Source organism: Polypterus senegalus, chromosome 10 (genome assembly GCF_016835505.1).
Source record: "Polypterus senegalus isolate Bchr_013 chromosome 10, ASM1683550v1, whole genome shotgun sequence".
Taxonomy (NCBI): domain Eukaryota; kingdom Metazoa; phylum Chordata; class Cladistia; order Polypteriformes; family Polypteridae; genus Polypterus; species Polypterus senegalus.
In genome coordinates this window covers 67478636-67493110 of record NC_053163.1, presented here as the reverse complement: position 1 = coordinate 67493110, position 14475 = coordinate 67478636, and the positions used below count along the sequence as shown (strand labels likewise).

At 40.3% G+C, this 14475-nt stretch overlaps 1 long non-coding RNA gene across 1 annotated transcript in view; it reads right to left on the bottom strand.

Moving 5' to 3' along the window:
- LOC120537164 overlaps nt 1–10753 on the bottom strand; it is a 36501-nt gene extending 25748 nt beyond the window's left edge. The window contains exons 1-2 of the long non-coding RNA XR_005635273.1: nt 10672–10753; nt 10514–10596 (exon numbers count right to left, since the gene is read on the bottom strand). This is a non-coding gene — a long non-coding RNA (uncharacterized LOC120537164). The remainder of the gene's footprint in view (nt 1–10513; nt 10597–10671) is intronic.
- Between the last annotated feature and the right edge of the window lie 3722 nt (nt 10754–14475).

Genomic DNA, 14475 nt, shown 5'->3' with positions numbered 1-14475 from the left:
AAACCTCTGTAGAGAGATTTAATTCCCTGCAAGGATGAATGCTTTTTTGCCAGTAGCAAATACCAAGCACCATCGGCGAAACCTCAGGCACTGATTTACCATCACTGATTTATTCACAGGCCTATATCGCAGGATCAACAGAAAAAAAATAACCAAAATGAAAATAAAAAATTGGACTTGTAAAAGAATTCGCTTTTATTTTTGTTATTGTATCAACTGAGTATATTTGTGGAATGGCATAGGTAAAGAAATCAAAGGTTTATACACTATGTTTTTTAAATGGCAACCCTGTTGTGTCATCTGTCTGTCATCCACACCGCCTCTCTATCAATGTCCCTACTTTCGTGAATTTGTTTTTTTTGGGTGTGATTGGATTCAATAACTGCAGTTACTCCTTGTTGGGTTGTAACCATGAACACTGTCATGTCTGACTTGTCCTGTTAGTTCAAGGCGGACAGTTTATAGTAATTAAATTATGAAGAAAAGCCAACAAAGGAGTTAAACAGCAACTATTTGATTCTGCTTTGAGTTACACTGCACTTCCACTGTTGATCAAGCCTCATCTAACACCCCCCTGCAAAAGTACATGATACTCCTTTATATATTATAGTAGATAAAAGCATGTGATATATATACATATATAATGTTAATATAATGTTTAAGATCTGGTCACTTTGTCTGCTAGTCTGGATTCAGTCTGTTAGGATGTTTACCTTGCTCTGAGCCTGAAGGTGTCATTGTTGTACAAACTGTAGCAAAAAAAAAAAAAACATTGGCACCGTCAAGGTCAAAATTTTGAGTGCCAATGTGATGTGATGGATGGCACACTTGGGCGGGCATCCCAGGCAGGATGGAGAATGATTCCTTAACTCTTTGATAATACTGGATGATAGACCAGCCCTATGATGCCATAAGAAACAGGGCAAGGATCTTTCTGTCACACCAAGAAGATGCCAACATGACAGTAGGTACATTGGCATCCTAGCTGGGTTGGACCCAGGAATAGTACATGGCAAGGAGGCCAGCATAATGGAAGGACAGGGGGAGACAACCCAGCAGGACTACAGCCTCCCTTGAGATGATAGGAAGCAGCTTCCTTGGGCGATGTTACCTGTGTGGATACCTACAAGGCACTCTGGATATTGTAGTCCCATAGAACAGCTTTGTCAGGTTCTGTGGTTGCAGCCACAGGGTGTTTCAAGGATTTCTCATCCCTGCTTTATTGGACTTCCATTTGACCCTTAAGTACTTCCATGAAGCTATGGGAAGTACTTCAAGGTCCTAGAGAAAAGAAATCGCTCAACCTTATCCAGGCGAGTCAGAATTGGGTGGTAGTGGACCAAGCTCACCTGGGCAGACAATCTGTTCCAGGCTGAAAGTGGATTTTGTTGGAGCTGGAGAGACTGATGGAGATGAGCTTCAAAACAGACCAAATCAAAACCATTGGCTATGAGAAAGGAAAGGTGGTAGACTCCTATCATTTCACCAATGCAAGTAAAACTGTACCAACCATAGCAGAGAAACCAGTTAAGAGCCTTGGAAAGAGGTTTGACAGCACACTGTGGGATACAACTTTAATCTAGTCTGCCTGTACGGAGTTAGAGAACGGGTTAACAGCAGTAGACAGGTCAGGACTGCCAGGCAAACTTAAAGCCTAGATGTTCCAACATGTTACTTTGCCAAGAATTTTGTGACAACTCCTAGTGTATAAGGTATCAGTGTTAACTGTAGTAGTATTGGAGAGGAAGGTTAACACTCACCTCAGACAATGGGTGAGTCTGCTGAGGACAACGGCTTCAAATTGTCCTTTATGGATATAACACCAACCACAGTTGCCAAGTTCCTTACAGGAGGTGACAGGTGACAAGAATTATGGAGATTAGATTAGATTATTAAATTAGAGTATTTACTTATCAAAGCACATTTAAAACAGCATAGGTTGCGCCAAAGTGCTGTACAAAAAAGCATTAAAATAAACCCAAAAAAACAATCATGCATCCATCCATCCTCTAACCCGCTGAATCCGAATAGGGTCACGGGGGTCTGCTGGAGCCAATCCCAGCCAACACAGGGCACAAGGCAGGAACCAATCCTGGGCAGGGTGCCAACCCACCGCAGGGCACACACAAACACACCCATCGGCCAATTCAGAATCGCCAATCCACCTAACCTGCATGTCTTTGGATTGTGGGAGGAAACTGGAGCGCCCGGAGGAAACCCACGCAGACACGGGGAGAACATGCAGACTCCACGCAGGGAGGACCCGGGTCCCCTAACTGCGAGGCAGCAGCGCTACCACTGCGCCACCGTGCCGCCCAACAATCATGCAAAAGCAGATTAATAAAGCAACCAATTATAACATCCACCACAATCCCATCATACACAATGAAAGACAGAAGAAAACAAGTAGGTCTTAAGCCAACTTGTTAAAACCTTGATCGAGACTTGAAGACTTGATGTGCAGAGGTAAGTCATTCCAAAGCCTGGGAGCAACAACTGAAAAAGCTCTGCCTCCCCTAGACTTCAGCCGAGATCTTGGCACTACAAGGAGCAGTCGTCCAGATGACCTCAGTGCTCTTGGTGGCACATAGGGGTGAAGGAGGTCACAGATATATTTTTGAGTGAGACCATGCAAGGCTAGTTCATCAAATATTGTTGAATCTACAGGGCTTGTAGAATCCATGCAAACACCACATCTGAACTGAAAGCCAGGTAAGGAAATTTTAGAAAGTTGATTCTGTTCATCTGGACATAGTTGTTTTTTTTTCCGATAAAATCACTCATCCAAGTTCTTCAGAAATGTTGCAGAAGAGGGAGTCAAGGAACTCAAACATATCCAAGGCAGGCATTGAGGTGAGAATGGGGAGGAAGTGGTGGGCAGAGCAAGAAATCCAGCAAGCAGAAGCAAGACAGCACCACAGTACGGTGGTGGGAGTGATGACACAAGGCTGAGTGAGGCTGGGATCAGATTACCCATTTCAACACTGCCAGAGGGAAGGAAAAGCATGGCTCGGTACAAAGGGTGGTATAAGCAGCATTAGGAAGAGAGGTTGCACAAGATAGTAGCCATGAAAACACATGACATCTGGACAAGGTGGACCAATGCTCTAGAGAAGAAAGTGAAATGGGCTAATCTGTGGAAAGCCAAGCTGGGCTGGATAGAGTTGTCTTGTTCAGGCAGTCTATGATGTGCAACATAGTCCAATGAACTTCTGCACCTGGGGTAAAGCAAAAACACCGGAATGCCCATTGTGTTTGTAATGTCAAACCGTAGAGCATATTATTCAGTTGCTGCTGCAAGGCACGATTGGGGGGATGATGGGGTGGGGCATAAATATTGCTGATGACACAAACAAGTACTGAAGGTAATCGTAGAAGCCATCAGAACAGGAATAGACTAGAGCAAGCAGTTCAGCCTCATAAAACAGGCCATTATCTTCATCTGAGCTGGGGAGCAGTCACCAGCTTCTGCAAAAATAAATGCAGAATTATTGCTCTCTACAAGGGAATGGCTGTTAATGGTGAACCTAGAGAAACAGCTAAGGTTCCTTCTGCACATTACAGGACACTTCACCAAGACCAGATGTCCTCCTTGTGTCTGAGAGATTTAGAGATTTTTAACTCTACTGTATTATCAGGTACATCTTTCAAAAGTGTTATGTTTAGGAAATTTGATAAAACACTTAAATCATAGACCCTTTGAACTAACAATAGCACATCAATTAATGCCATTTTTACGTTATGTTGGGAAGATTGATTGGACAAAACCTTTTAAGGGAAACTCTCCAAGTATGAAGGACTTGTTAGTGAGTACAGACAAGGAGGCTGGAAAGCAAAGTGCTTCCCAGTCATGGCTGGCTTAAGATGTTTTATTGCACAGTCTCTCGCCAGGGTCTTCAGTGCATTAGGCATTGAAGGACAGAGAAGGAGAAGAGCCATCTGTGATACCATCGAAGTAGCAGAAAAAAACCACTGTAACTGCCACCACTGCCTACCTGCAGCATGAAGACAGCCAGGCAGCCGACCTACCACACATTCCTGCTGGCCATTGAGCCACCAATTTGTCACCTACTGCTGCCAGAGACACCAAACAGGCACAGACAGCAGCCATGGGATGCAGCAGACATTTTATGTTGGTTTACGTGTGAAACCATTGCTTTGTGTGCTTTTCAGAAAACTGAGGTTTTTGGAAAAAATATTCAGCCCTCAAAGAGTTAAAATATCTCAATGAAACATGAGTTGTCCTGATAAGTTTCATCTGTAGAATAATTGTGACAAATTTTAACAAAATCAGTCCCCCGGGAGAGGAGCTGTTTCATGTGGACAGACATGCTATTGCAGTAGGAGATGTTCACATTAAGATTCAAGAGTTTATTCGTCACACACACACAGTTATACAGGTAGAATGTGCAAGGAAATGAAAAGCTGGTCTACTCCAAGATTGTGCAAACAAAAGCAAACATAATAGAATAAAATTAAGAAAAAGAATAAAAGATTAACTACATTAAAATTAACCAAATTAAAAGTGAAACTAGTTTAAAATTAAGTTAATCTGAACCAGTAAAAGGTATACAGTGACTGTGGAGTAAATTATAACGAGTTTTAGGTTACAATGTTTGTTGGCATGTCAGAGTTCAGGATCCCGATGGCCCGAGGGTAAAAGCTCCTTGAGTCTTTCAGTTTTTGGCATTTGGCAGCGTCGCCACTAGTCTGACTTGAGTGGGCTGAACAGTCTGTTGCTGGGGTAGGAAGAGTCCATAATTATTTGAATTGCCCAGGTTCTGCTGTTCTTGGTGTGGAGGTCCTGCAGAGACAGCAGTGCTGATCTTAAGATGTGCTCTGTTGAATGCACTGCTCTCTTCAGGGCTTTGCAAACCGGGACTGAGCAATTCCCAAACCATGATGTGCAGCTCTTTTTTAGGATGCTTTCTATGGTGCTGTCATAAAAAGTTTTCACAATAGGTGGGGACCTTGAATTTCCTCAGCCACCTCAAGTGATAAAGGTGAGGTCTTGCTTTCCTGACCTGAGTTTGTGTGTGCTGGGTCCATGTTAGGTCCTCGGTGATGTACACACCCAGGTATCTGAAGCTGCTCACTCACTCAACAGGAACTCCATTTACACTGATAGGGCTATAGATCTGCTGCTGCTGCTTCCACCTGAAATCCACCACTAGCTTCTTGGGTTTGCTGACATTCAGTGAGAGGTTATGAGCCTGGCACCGCACTGCTAGGTTCTCTGCCTCATCCAGATAGGCCTCCACATCATTGTTGTAAATGAGGCCTAAGACCACTCTGTCAACATCAAACCTGCCAATGGTGTTGGAGCAGTGCTTGGCCACACAATTGTGTGTGTAAAGGGAGTACAGCAGAGGACTCGGTACACAGCCTTGTGGAACTCCTGTGTTGACTTGTGAGTGTTGGAGAAACAGTTGCCTGCTCTCAACACCTAAGGTCTGTCTGTTAGAAGATCCAGCTCCCAGTCAGAGAAGGGGTAAGTTCAGTCCCAGGTCTTTAAGCTTTGTGGGTAATAAGTGTAAGACAATGGTGTTAAAGGCCGAGCTGCAGTCTATAAACAATCTTATATAAATCCACTTGATGCTGTCTACGTGGAACAAACAGGTGTGCAGAATATGTAGATCTGTTTGTACAGTATGCAAACTGGAGTGGATCAAAGTTCTCTGGAGGGAAGGAGCAGATGGAGTCTTTAATAATCCCCTTGAAGCACTTCATGGCAAGAGACAAGAGTACTACACGGCGACAAATCATTGAGGCACTTGGGTTTGTTGTTCTTTGGAATTGGTACAATAACAGATTTTTTTTAATAGTTAGGAACCACAGACTGGACTAAAGAGTCACTGAGGATGGATGTAAACACTCCAGCTAGCTGGTCGGCAGACGATTTAAGAATGCACCCAGAGAAACCATCTGGACCTGATGCTTTCCTGCAGGTCACACACCTCAGAGTACGAAGACCATCATGCTCTGAAACAGATTGCAATTCCGCTGTTCTGAGCAGTCCTAAAGCTAGCCCTGTTCTCCATAACCAGCAGGTTAATGCTAGCTCTGTTAATGTCAAACCACACATAGGAAGCCTTCAGGGGCCTCATGTATAACGCCGTGCGTAGAACTTGCACTATACCATGGCGTAAGCACAAAAGCCGAAATGTGCTTACGCACAGAAAAATCCAGATGCAGGAATCTGTGCGTACTCCAACTGCCACGTTCTTCCGCTACATAAATCCCGATCAGCGTGAAAACTAATGCTCGTGCACGCGCATTATGTAACGCCCCAACTCCTCCCCGAATTACGCCTCTTTGAATATGCAAATCAATATAAATCGCCCTTAAGTTCAGCCTTCTGTGAAAAGACAATGGGAAAAGCACGGGGGGAAACATAACAGTTTCAGCGAATACCAAGTGGAGGCAAAGGAAAAATATACTATTTGTTTAATTAAACCGTGGTATAATCAACAAAATGAAGTTGATCGAGTGACATAGCGTGTTGGAGAAACTTTAAAGCTCAGATATCAGTCGCCGTGAAAAGGCGAGTTGTAGCCTACCGTCTGAGTGTCATATGAAAGCTTTTTAGGGTACAGAGAAAAAAAAGGCACACATTGGGAAAAAAAACACGAAATGTCAACTTCAGTTTCGAAATTTCAACTTTAATCATGTAGTTTATTTTGTCATTAAAGTAGAACATCATAAACGTCATCTTAAAATAATTTAATTAACCAGTTTCTTAAATCATATTGTAATTAAAGTAGCACGTTAAATGTTTTGTTTTGTATTTGATCTTCTATGTGCCAATGTGTGTGAATCACTACTTGTTTCTTAAACCGGCTCTCTTCCTCTGACAGGACAGAGAATCCATTACATTCGTGATATTACAGCTCTCTGAATAACTAAAATACTGAGATGTATACGTGATATCATTTTCATGATGATAAGAGTTAAAGCACGTTATTAAACATGGGTTTTACAGCGCAGCGATTGTGCACGACCATCGATGAAATTATTTATTGCAGCAGTACTCAGGGGCGGCTCTAGGCTTGTGGTGGCCCTGGGCAGAAAAAGAATCGGTGGCTCCTTCGCCCGCCAATGTCAGTGAGGTAGCTTATGCACGGCGGATGGCCACGTCAGTTGCGGACACTGGATAGCCGCCTCGTGCTCATGACACAAGCATTTAACTTTTGTCGAAATTTGCCGCTGCGTTTTTAGCTGTGTCGTTATTTTCTCTTTCTGTTTTATATTCAATGTATATTGGCGTGGCCGCCCATGCAGCTCTTGCTTTTTTTTCTCCAAGTAACCGATTGCCATCTGTAATAGATGTTAAGCCATTTGTAAACTTAGAGCGCTGATTCTTTAAAAAGTTTAAGGAACACTGAAATATCTTTGTAGTACATGTTTAATTATTCAATCCTTCACGCCAGTCCCAGTGAAGAATATAGATTATTTAAATGAAGTTAAAGTTTTACCTGTATAATATAATAAACATATTTTGCTGCATTTCATCTTAAAAGTTATATCGTCATCATATGTAAATACGCGCTTTATAAAGTGGCTCAGGTTGCGCAATATTATAACTGTAGTGCAAGTTTACAGTGGGGTAATTGTACTTATAAGTACTTATAAGTACAAACAGTTCTACAAGGAGCAATTGATTATTGGGATTAAACTGTTTCTGAACCGCGAGGTCTGTACAGGAAAGGCTTTAAAACGTTTTGCCGTGGCTGAGACAGCGTGTCCTTAAAGCTGTATATCGATAATTCTCTTTCCGATCAGCTGCTGCTGTGATTCACACTCAGATACAGTGATATAAATACTCCGAGTCGTGCAGTGAGAGAAATATGGAAAAAGATGATCCGCTGTGGCAACTCCTAACGGGAGGAGCTGAAAGAAGAAGAAGAAGAAGAAGAAGAAGAGAGAGTAACAACACTAAAGCAGTTATGGTATTTGGAATACTATGGCTGTTCCCTGGACCATTAAATTGTTACGAGTTAATTACAATCAGATGCATTACACTAATAAACAATATGCCGTTAGTTTCGGTGTATTTATAAAGCCGCGTCATGAAAATAATGAGTAATCGCACAAGAACAGTACCATTGCTTTGACGCTGGGTGCCGCCAGTCTGCAAAACCGAGCGGAGAACTTGCGTACGACAAGGTATGAGGTACCGTGGAAAAGTGCGTGGCTTTACGCCAAGTGTAGGTTTTATACATCGCGATTTGAACGTGGAAAAGTTCTTACGCAACATTTCTGTGCGTATGCACCGTTTATACATGAGGCCCCAGGTCATCAGCCAAACAATAATCAACAGATACAGTGCGTTTACCTCTAAAGTCCGCAATGGTCTGAAGTCTTTGTAACATTCGTCTGTTGTCCCACAGATGAAAGGCAGACTCTACTGTTTCCTTGTACCAGCTCTTTGCCATCTTCACAACCATTCTCAGTGAGTAGCAGGCTGTCTTGTACTCACTATAGTCTCCAGTCCGTAATCCCGTTTTATAAGCTGAGGTGCGCACTTTCCTGGATGGTTTTGTCCACCCATGGTTTCTGACTGGGGAAACGGCAGATTGTTTTTTTGTTGGAATGATGAACTCTGATAGCGTAGCAACAAAGCTGACAGTCCACATTATCAAGAACATCCTGCAGCATGACATCTGATTAGGAGGACCAGTGTTTGATTTTTCTCATCACAAGAACCTCTCTCATGATTTTACGAGGAGAAATAAAATAGTAGCCCGGTCCAACCTGCCAAAAGTTGGTTCTGTGAAAACACTTTGTAGCCGGACTTGACCGGAGTGTAATAATAGTCCAGTGTGTTTCCCCCTCTGGTTGGACATGTGATGTGCTGGTGAAAGTTCGGCATGTCCCCGCCACAGTTAGCTTTGTTAAAGTCCCCTGCCATGATAAATGCTGTGTCTGGGTGCTTGGTTAGATATTCGCTAAGCACATTGTGGAGTTTAGACAAAGCCCTGTCTATGTTCACCTGAGGGTTTATGTAGACAGAGGTGATTATTTGTGACTGCACTACAAAATAGGTATAAAATCTGGAAGCATACATTTTGTTTCACAGTGAGGCCAATGATAAAGAATCAACTGAGCAAACTATTGTGGGGATTGTGCTTTAATTGTGCCTATAAATTGCTTGTGTTTGACAATTTGCCAATTACCTTTTTGCATCAAAGCCAGTAAATAGCTTCTTTTACATTTTCTATATCTCCTTTATTTTTGGTTTAGTACTGAAATGAGTCCAAACTGCAGGAGTTACATTTTAGCTGTGAAATAGCATCTATCTTTAATGTCCTTATCATCACCAGTTTAATGGCAATTCTCTAGATTATACCCAGTTTTGCCCCTCAAAACATTTTGCTTCCTAGCATATTTTAAGGCAAGATCCTATATTTTCATATCATCACATACTACCTCCAACCAAATCTTCTTTGGCCTTTATCTAAGTCTGAACTCCTCAATAACTTTCCGTTTTAATGTCAGAGAAGCTCCTTTAGAAGTCAGACTGGATGATACCTCGTCACCCTTGTTTTCACTGCTGTGCTTGCACTTCTGTCTGCAGTCAGTTTTTTAGAACCAAAAACCTAAGTAATAATCTTAGTTTAAAAGCTTAGATCCAATAATTAAACATAGGAACACACGTTCATTTTTGTTTGATTATTCATAATCTTGGACAATGAGGCAGGTGGCACCAGCTTGTAAATCATTGTATCCATGACATCACAAGATATGACTTATGAGATATGCTTTGTAGTAACAGGTCATCGCATCATAGTGTAGACTCCAGGTGGGCATCAAGTTGGAAAAGGACTATGCCACCCCTAGTTTACTGGAAGAAGACCTTCTAGAAGCCAAACTCTCTCTCCACACAGGTCTTAATCAATTAAAATAACTTTAATACTTTGCTCAATAAAGCAATTATAATCTCTAAAAAGAAAAAAAAAAAACACACCACAATTTAGCTCCTAAGAAAAGGTATAGTCAATAACTATAACAAATTTTACCGTTAACCTAGGGGTCTGATCAACCAAGGTTATTAGCCTAAATTAATATTTCAATCCACACACCACCTAACAAGCACAGGTTAAGTTGGTAAAAAATTATAGTGAAATAGTTAAAGATATATAAAAGTTTTAAAATATGAAAAAAACAAACCTTTGCAAACCACATCAAATACCACATATACAACACTCAAAACTAGCCTGACCCACAAAACCAGGCTGCTTCTCCAAAACCCAAATTGTCACTTCAAATACCACCCTTTGGTTGACCAAAGACCTCCATACAACATTCAAAATTAGACATTTTGTTAATTTAAAACCTAATGAAATTAGCCCAGTAGAACTGCTGAAACAAATAATACTATAAGACAATGAAGTTTCATATCAAGTAAATATGCCTCAAATAAATCAAAAATAAACAGAAGTCAGTGCTCTCTCTAAAAATGACACAGAAAACATGAGAGCAACATGATACAAAGAAAAATCTAATAAAATACCTCAAGTCACTTTTGAGTAGGGTTCAAACATACAATGGGTTGCCCAATATTTATTTGGTCTCTGACAAGGAGCCACGGTTCACCTTAAAGAAAATTAACATGTTATATATCTAACAAAAGAATTAAAACATTAATTAATAAAATGAACCATTACATACCAGCAAGTAACAAAGAAGGATAATTCAGTGCCATCACAAGGTCCAACTGTTTCTCCACAGTGCTATGCCTGGCCTTAAATAGCTGCCACAACCCCAATTAAGATACTCCTGGGTCCTAGTGTCCCTGAACTACAATAGAAATGGGTGCTACAACACATACATAAAAAAACAAACAAACAAACAAAGAACTACATACATAATGATAAATTAATACAATTTTAAGCAAAAGATACAAAGAAAACACTGATATATTTATATAACAATATAGTGGTCTGCCCAAAGCAATCCTTTCATAATCTCCAGGTTTACTCTGATGCAGGTGAGACAGGCAACTGCTTAAGGTGCTGAATATTAGACAGCAGCAATAAACAAGGTGTCTTTTTTACAGAAAAAAAAATGATTAAAGCAAAATTTACACAATGAATTGAAAACTGTGCTAACATCTGTTTTAATTTTTTATTTTAAACTGTTCTAACATCTAAAAATAACTTAATTTGCTGTTAAGCACCCTAAACGGATCAATAATCTTCTCCTTGTTATCTTAATTTTGTGCTGTTTTGTTGCTTGTAAAGCCTCAACTACCTAATACGTCATAACAGTTAATTTGGTAAAGGTTTAAAGATATCCCAAACTCCCCTATCTCTCTATTATATAAAAAAATCCTGGGATGAGACGAGACTTTTCACCCTGGGACGAGACAAGACTTTTTCAGAGAGATAATTTCATGTTCCGCGAGACGAGACTTTATGCCAAGAGATTTAACCACGCCCGGGGCCGGAAATAAAAGACAAAGAGTAGAAGACAAAGTAGAACGTCATAAAGAATTCAAAAACTTTGGCGTGATACACATGCAGAGCAGGTTAGAGATAATGAAAGCACTAAAATTCAAAAGTCTCAAAAAATGATAGTAAATTATTGCTTATGGAATTATGGAATAATAAAACAGCGAATAGAAATTGAATATATGGCCATAGGTGATATGACAGAAGTATGTAGATATTGTTCAGATTTGAACTTTAAGTCAGAGACTTGCAGATCGTCTAATTCGTGTTGCCATCAGGGAAAAGTAGTGTTTCTTCCCAATGAAGTGATGTATCCACGAGAATTAAAAGATTTGTTGTTTGGTGAAAGTGAAATCCACATACGCGAGCGGCAGAGACGCAAAGTGGCTGATGTGTAGCAAAGCAAAGCCCCCTAGTTATTTTAAAAATAAATGAGTAAAGTCTCTAATCTCTGCAAAATCATTTTTTTTTTTCAATTAGGCTACCCCCTGTTTATCACATAATGAATATGGTTCATTCAACGCAAAATTCTTCCCACTGTCACAACTGACAGCAGAGCTCAGGTGTAACGTAGTGATGGAATGGGAGCGCAAAGGGAAGGAATGCCACTGAAAGCCATGTAGAATGGGTGCAGACTTGAATGGCAAAAGGATTTCTATCATTTGTCATATATACGTTGAAATGCTGGTACTCCTGAAGAGAGTTACAATGAGACTTACTACGATTTGCAGTGCAGTTCAGTGCAAAGATGATCTGAAAAAAACAAACGTTGAATAATGATTATTCCATTTCATTCTGTTGATTATTTTGGCATTGATGGAAAGGCCTAGCTGAATGACACATTGAATGGAGCATACAGTATAACCATACACATATGACTGTAGACGTTATATGAGCATTTTCGAGATGGCTTGGCAACCCTTTTGGTTGAACACCAAAGCTGATTTAAAAGAGCAGGTTAAACAATTGAGACATGGCAAAGCACAAAAAGTATTCCTGCCACACCAGTAAAAGTCACAAATGTACTTTACAGTTTATAAACCTAGTTGGTAAATAATAGGTGATATAAATAAATATAAATGTTTATTATGTCCAGTATATAGACGCCATCATATATACGAGTTTTAATTTATGCGTAAAAGGCATTACCCTTTAAAAGGAGTTGGTTTAGAATGGCAGCACTTATAGCATTTTCCCTTTTTGGATACACAACATCTGATTTGATTTTTTAATCTGTTCCAGTCATCAGTCATCTTGCACATCATCGCAACGCCAGTTTCAAGTGAGCCTTCAACAATTACAATATCCAGCCTTCAGCCATCCGCAGCCCAGGGCTTTACCTTTTGTTCATCTTGCCATTGCTTCACTACTCATCTCACGTAGTCAATAAGGGACCACCTGAACTACAATTCTGGGCAGTGCTCCTGCGACTCCTTCCTGACATCTGCCTTGAATCTTTCAAACCATTTCCACCACTTCTGTTTAGAACAGGCTTATGCCGGCTTTTCCTTTGTTCTAGGCAATGAAATCAAAAAAGGATTTAAAATGCTATATATACAAAAAGAGAAGAGCACACAGCTCACCAAGACTGCTCCTAAATAAACGCTCCAGGGCTTTGTGTCCTTGGCTCCCCACGGGTGTATTCCACTCTCAGGACCCCAGCTTCTATTTTCCACCTGTGTTTGTTGTGACCAATTCCTTGCTGCATTCTAACCCTCCAATGACAGCTCACTCTGTAAAACTGGCCATCCTCCATGTTCCAACTTCTGGGACTCTGCACTAAATTGATTCCCCTGTCTCTTGTGCACACCCATCTACCCTTAGACACATCTTCTTTATGTTTTCCCTGGGCATTTCATCTCTTTTACAATTTTCATTTATAAAATTTAAATTATTTACATTTCCAGAATTTTCTTGGCCTGCCAGTTTCACAGCTCCAAGACACGGTCCCAAGTGCCTGCAAGCCGCCAGCTTACTGGTGCCTCAATTCTGTACTTTCATCCTCCTGTCCCAGGTAAATGCATCTCTAAACAAAAAGGATACACATAATTATAGTTTCTTCACATAACTATATCTTATGGTATGACCCATCACAGCTTTCTATTGTAGAGCATATTCATTTCAAAACTTTAACTTTCCAAATACTACATGATAAATCTTATTTGGAATGCACCATCTTAATAAACTATTACGTGCTAACAAAAGTATTTGCTCTACTGATGACCTCCATTTTGGTTAGACATGCAGGTTTCAAACTTTTGGAATCATGCTTTTAATCAAAAAGAAAGAAAACCTTTAATAATGGAGGTGAAGGGGAGAAGAAACACCAGCAAATCAGACCAATAGAATTAATTGATGGTCTGTCCTGTCTTTCATCAAAATGAAAATGCTAACCAGAAATCAAACATAAACCCAGAAAAGAAGGTTGAAATTATTAACAGCAAACACTAACACCAAAAGCACATAGAAATCTTTAGATTCATCTGCAAACTTGAAATGACCAGGAAGTGCATGGCTCTGACCTTTTATCCTGTTTTGATGATGATGTCTGCACCACGTCCCTCAATGTGATGTTGCATACCTACATTGTAGCAACCGCTGCTTAAAATGACCACCTATGTGAAAACTTAGATAGTGATGGAAAAGGTCTAAAAAATTTCCAACCATCTGAACACAACATGCTAAATGGAAAACAATGTCAGAATTGGATTTTGCAGTCCAGAAATCCATAATTGCATATTAAGAAGGCCAAAATAGGCTCAGAAAAACATCAAAAAATTAACAATTACTGTAGTAGCAATAGCCTATATATAAACGTATCAAAAAATTAAAGGAGCACTTTGAAAACACATCAGATCTCAATGGGAAAAAAATCCTGCTGGATATCTTACTGATATGGACTGAGGTGATGTGTTATGACCGAGAGGATGCCACATCATTTGATGGAAAAGAAAAGTATCAATGTATCAAAGTGAAAATATGATGCGGCAGGCTAGTCCATTTTGCCCAAATTTCATTGCAG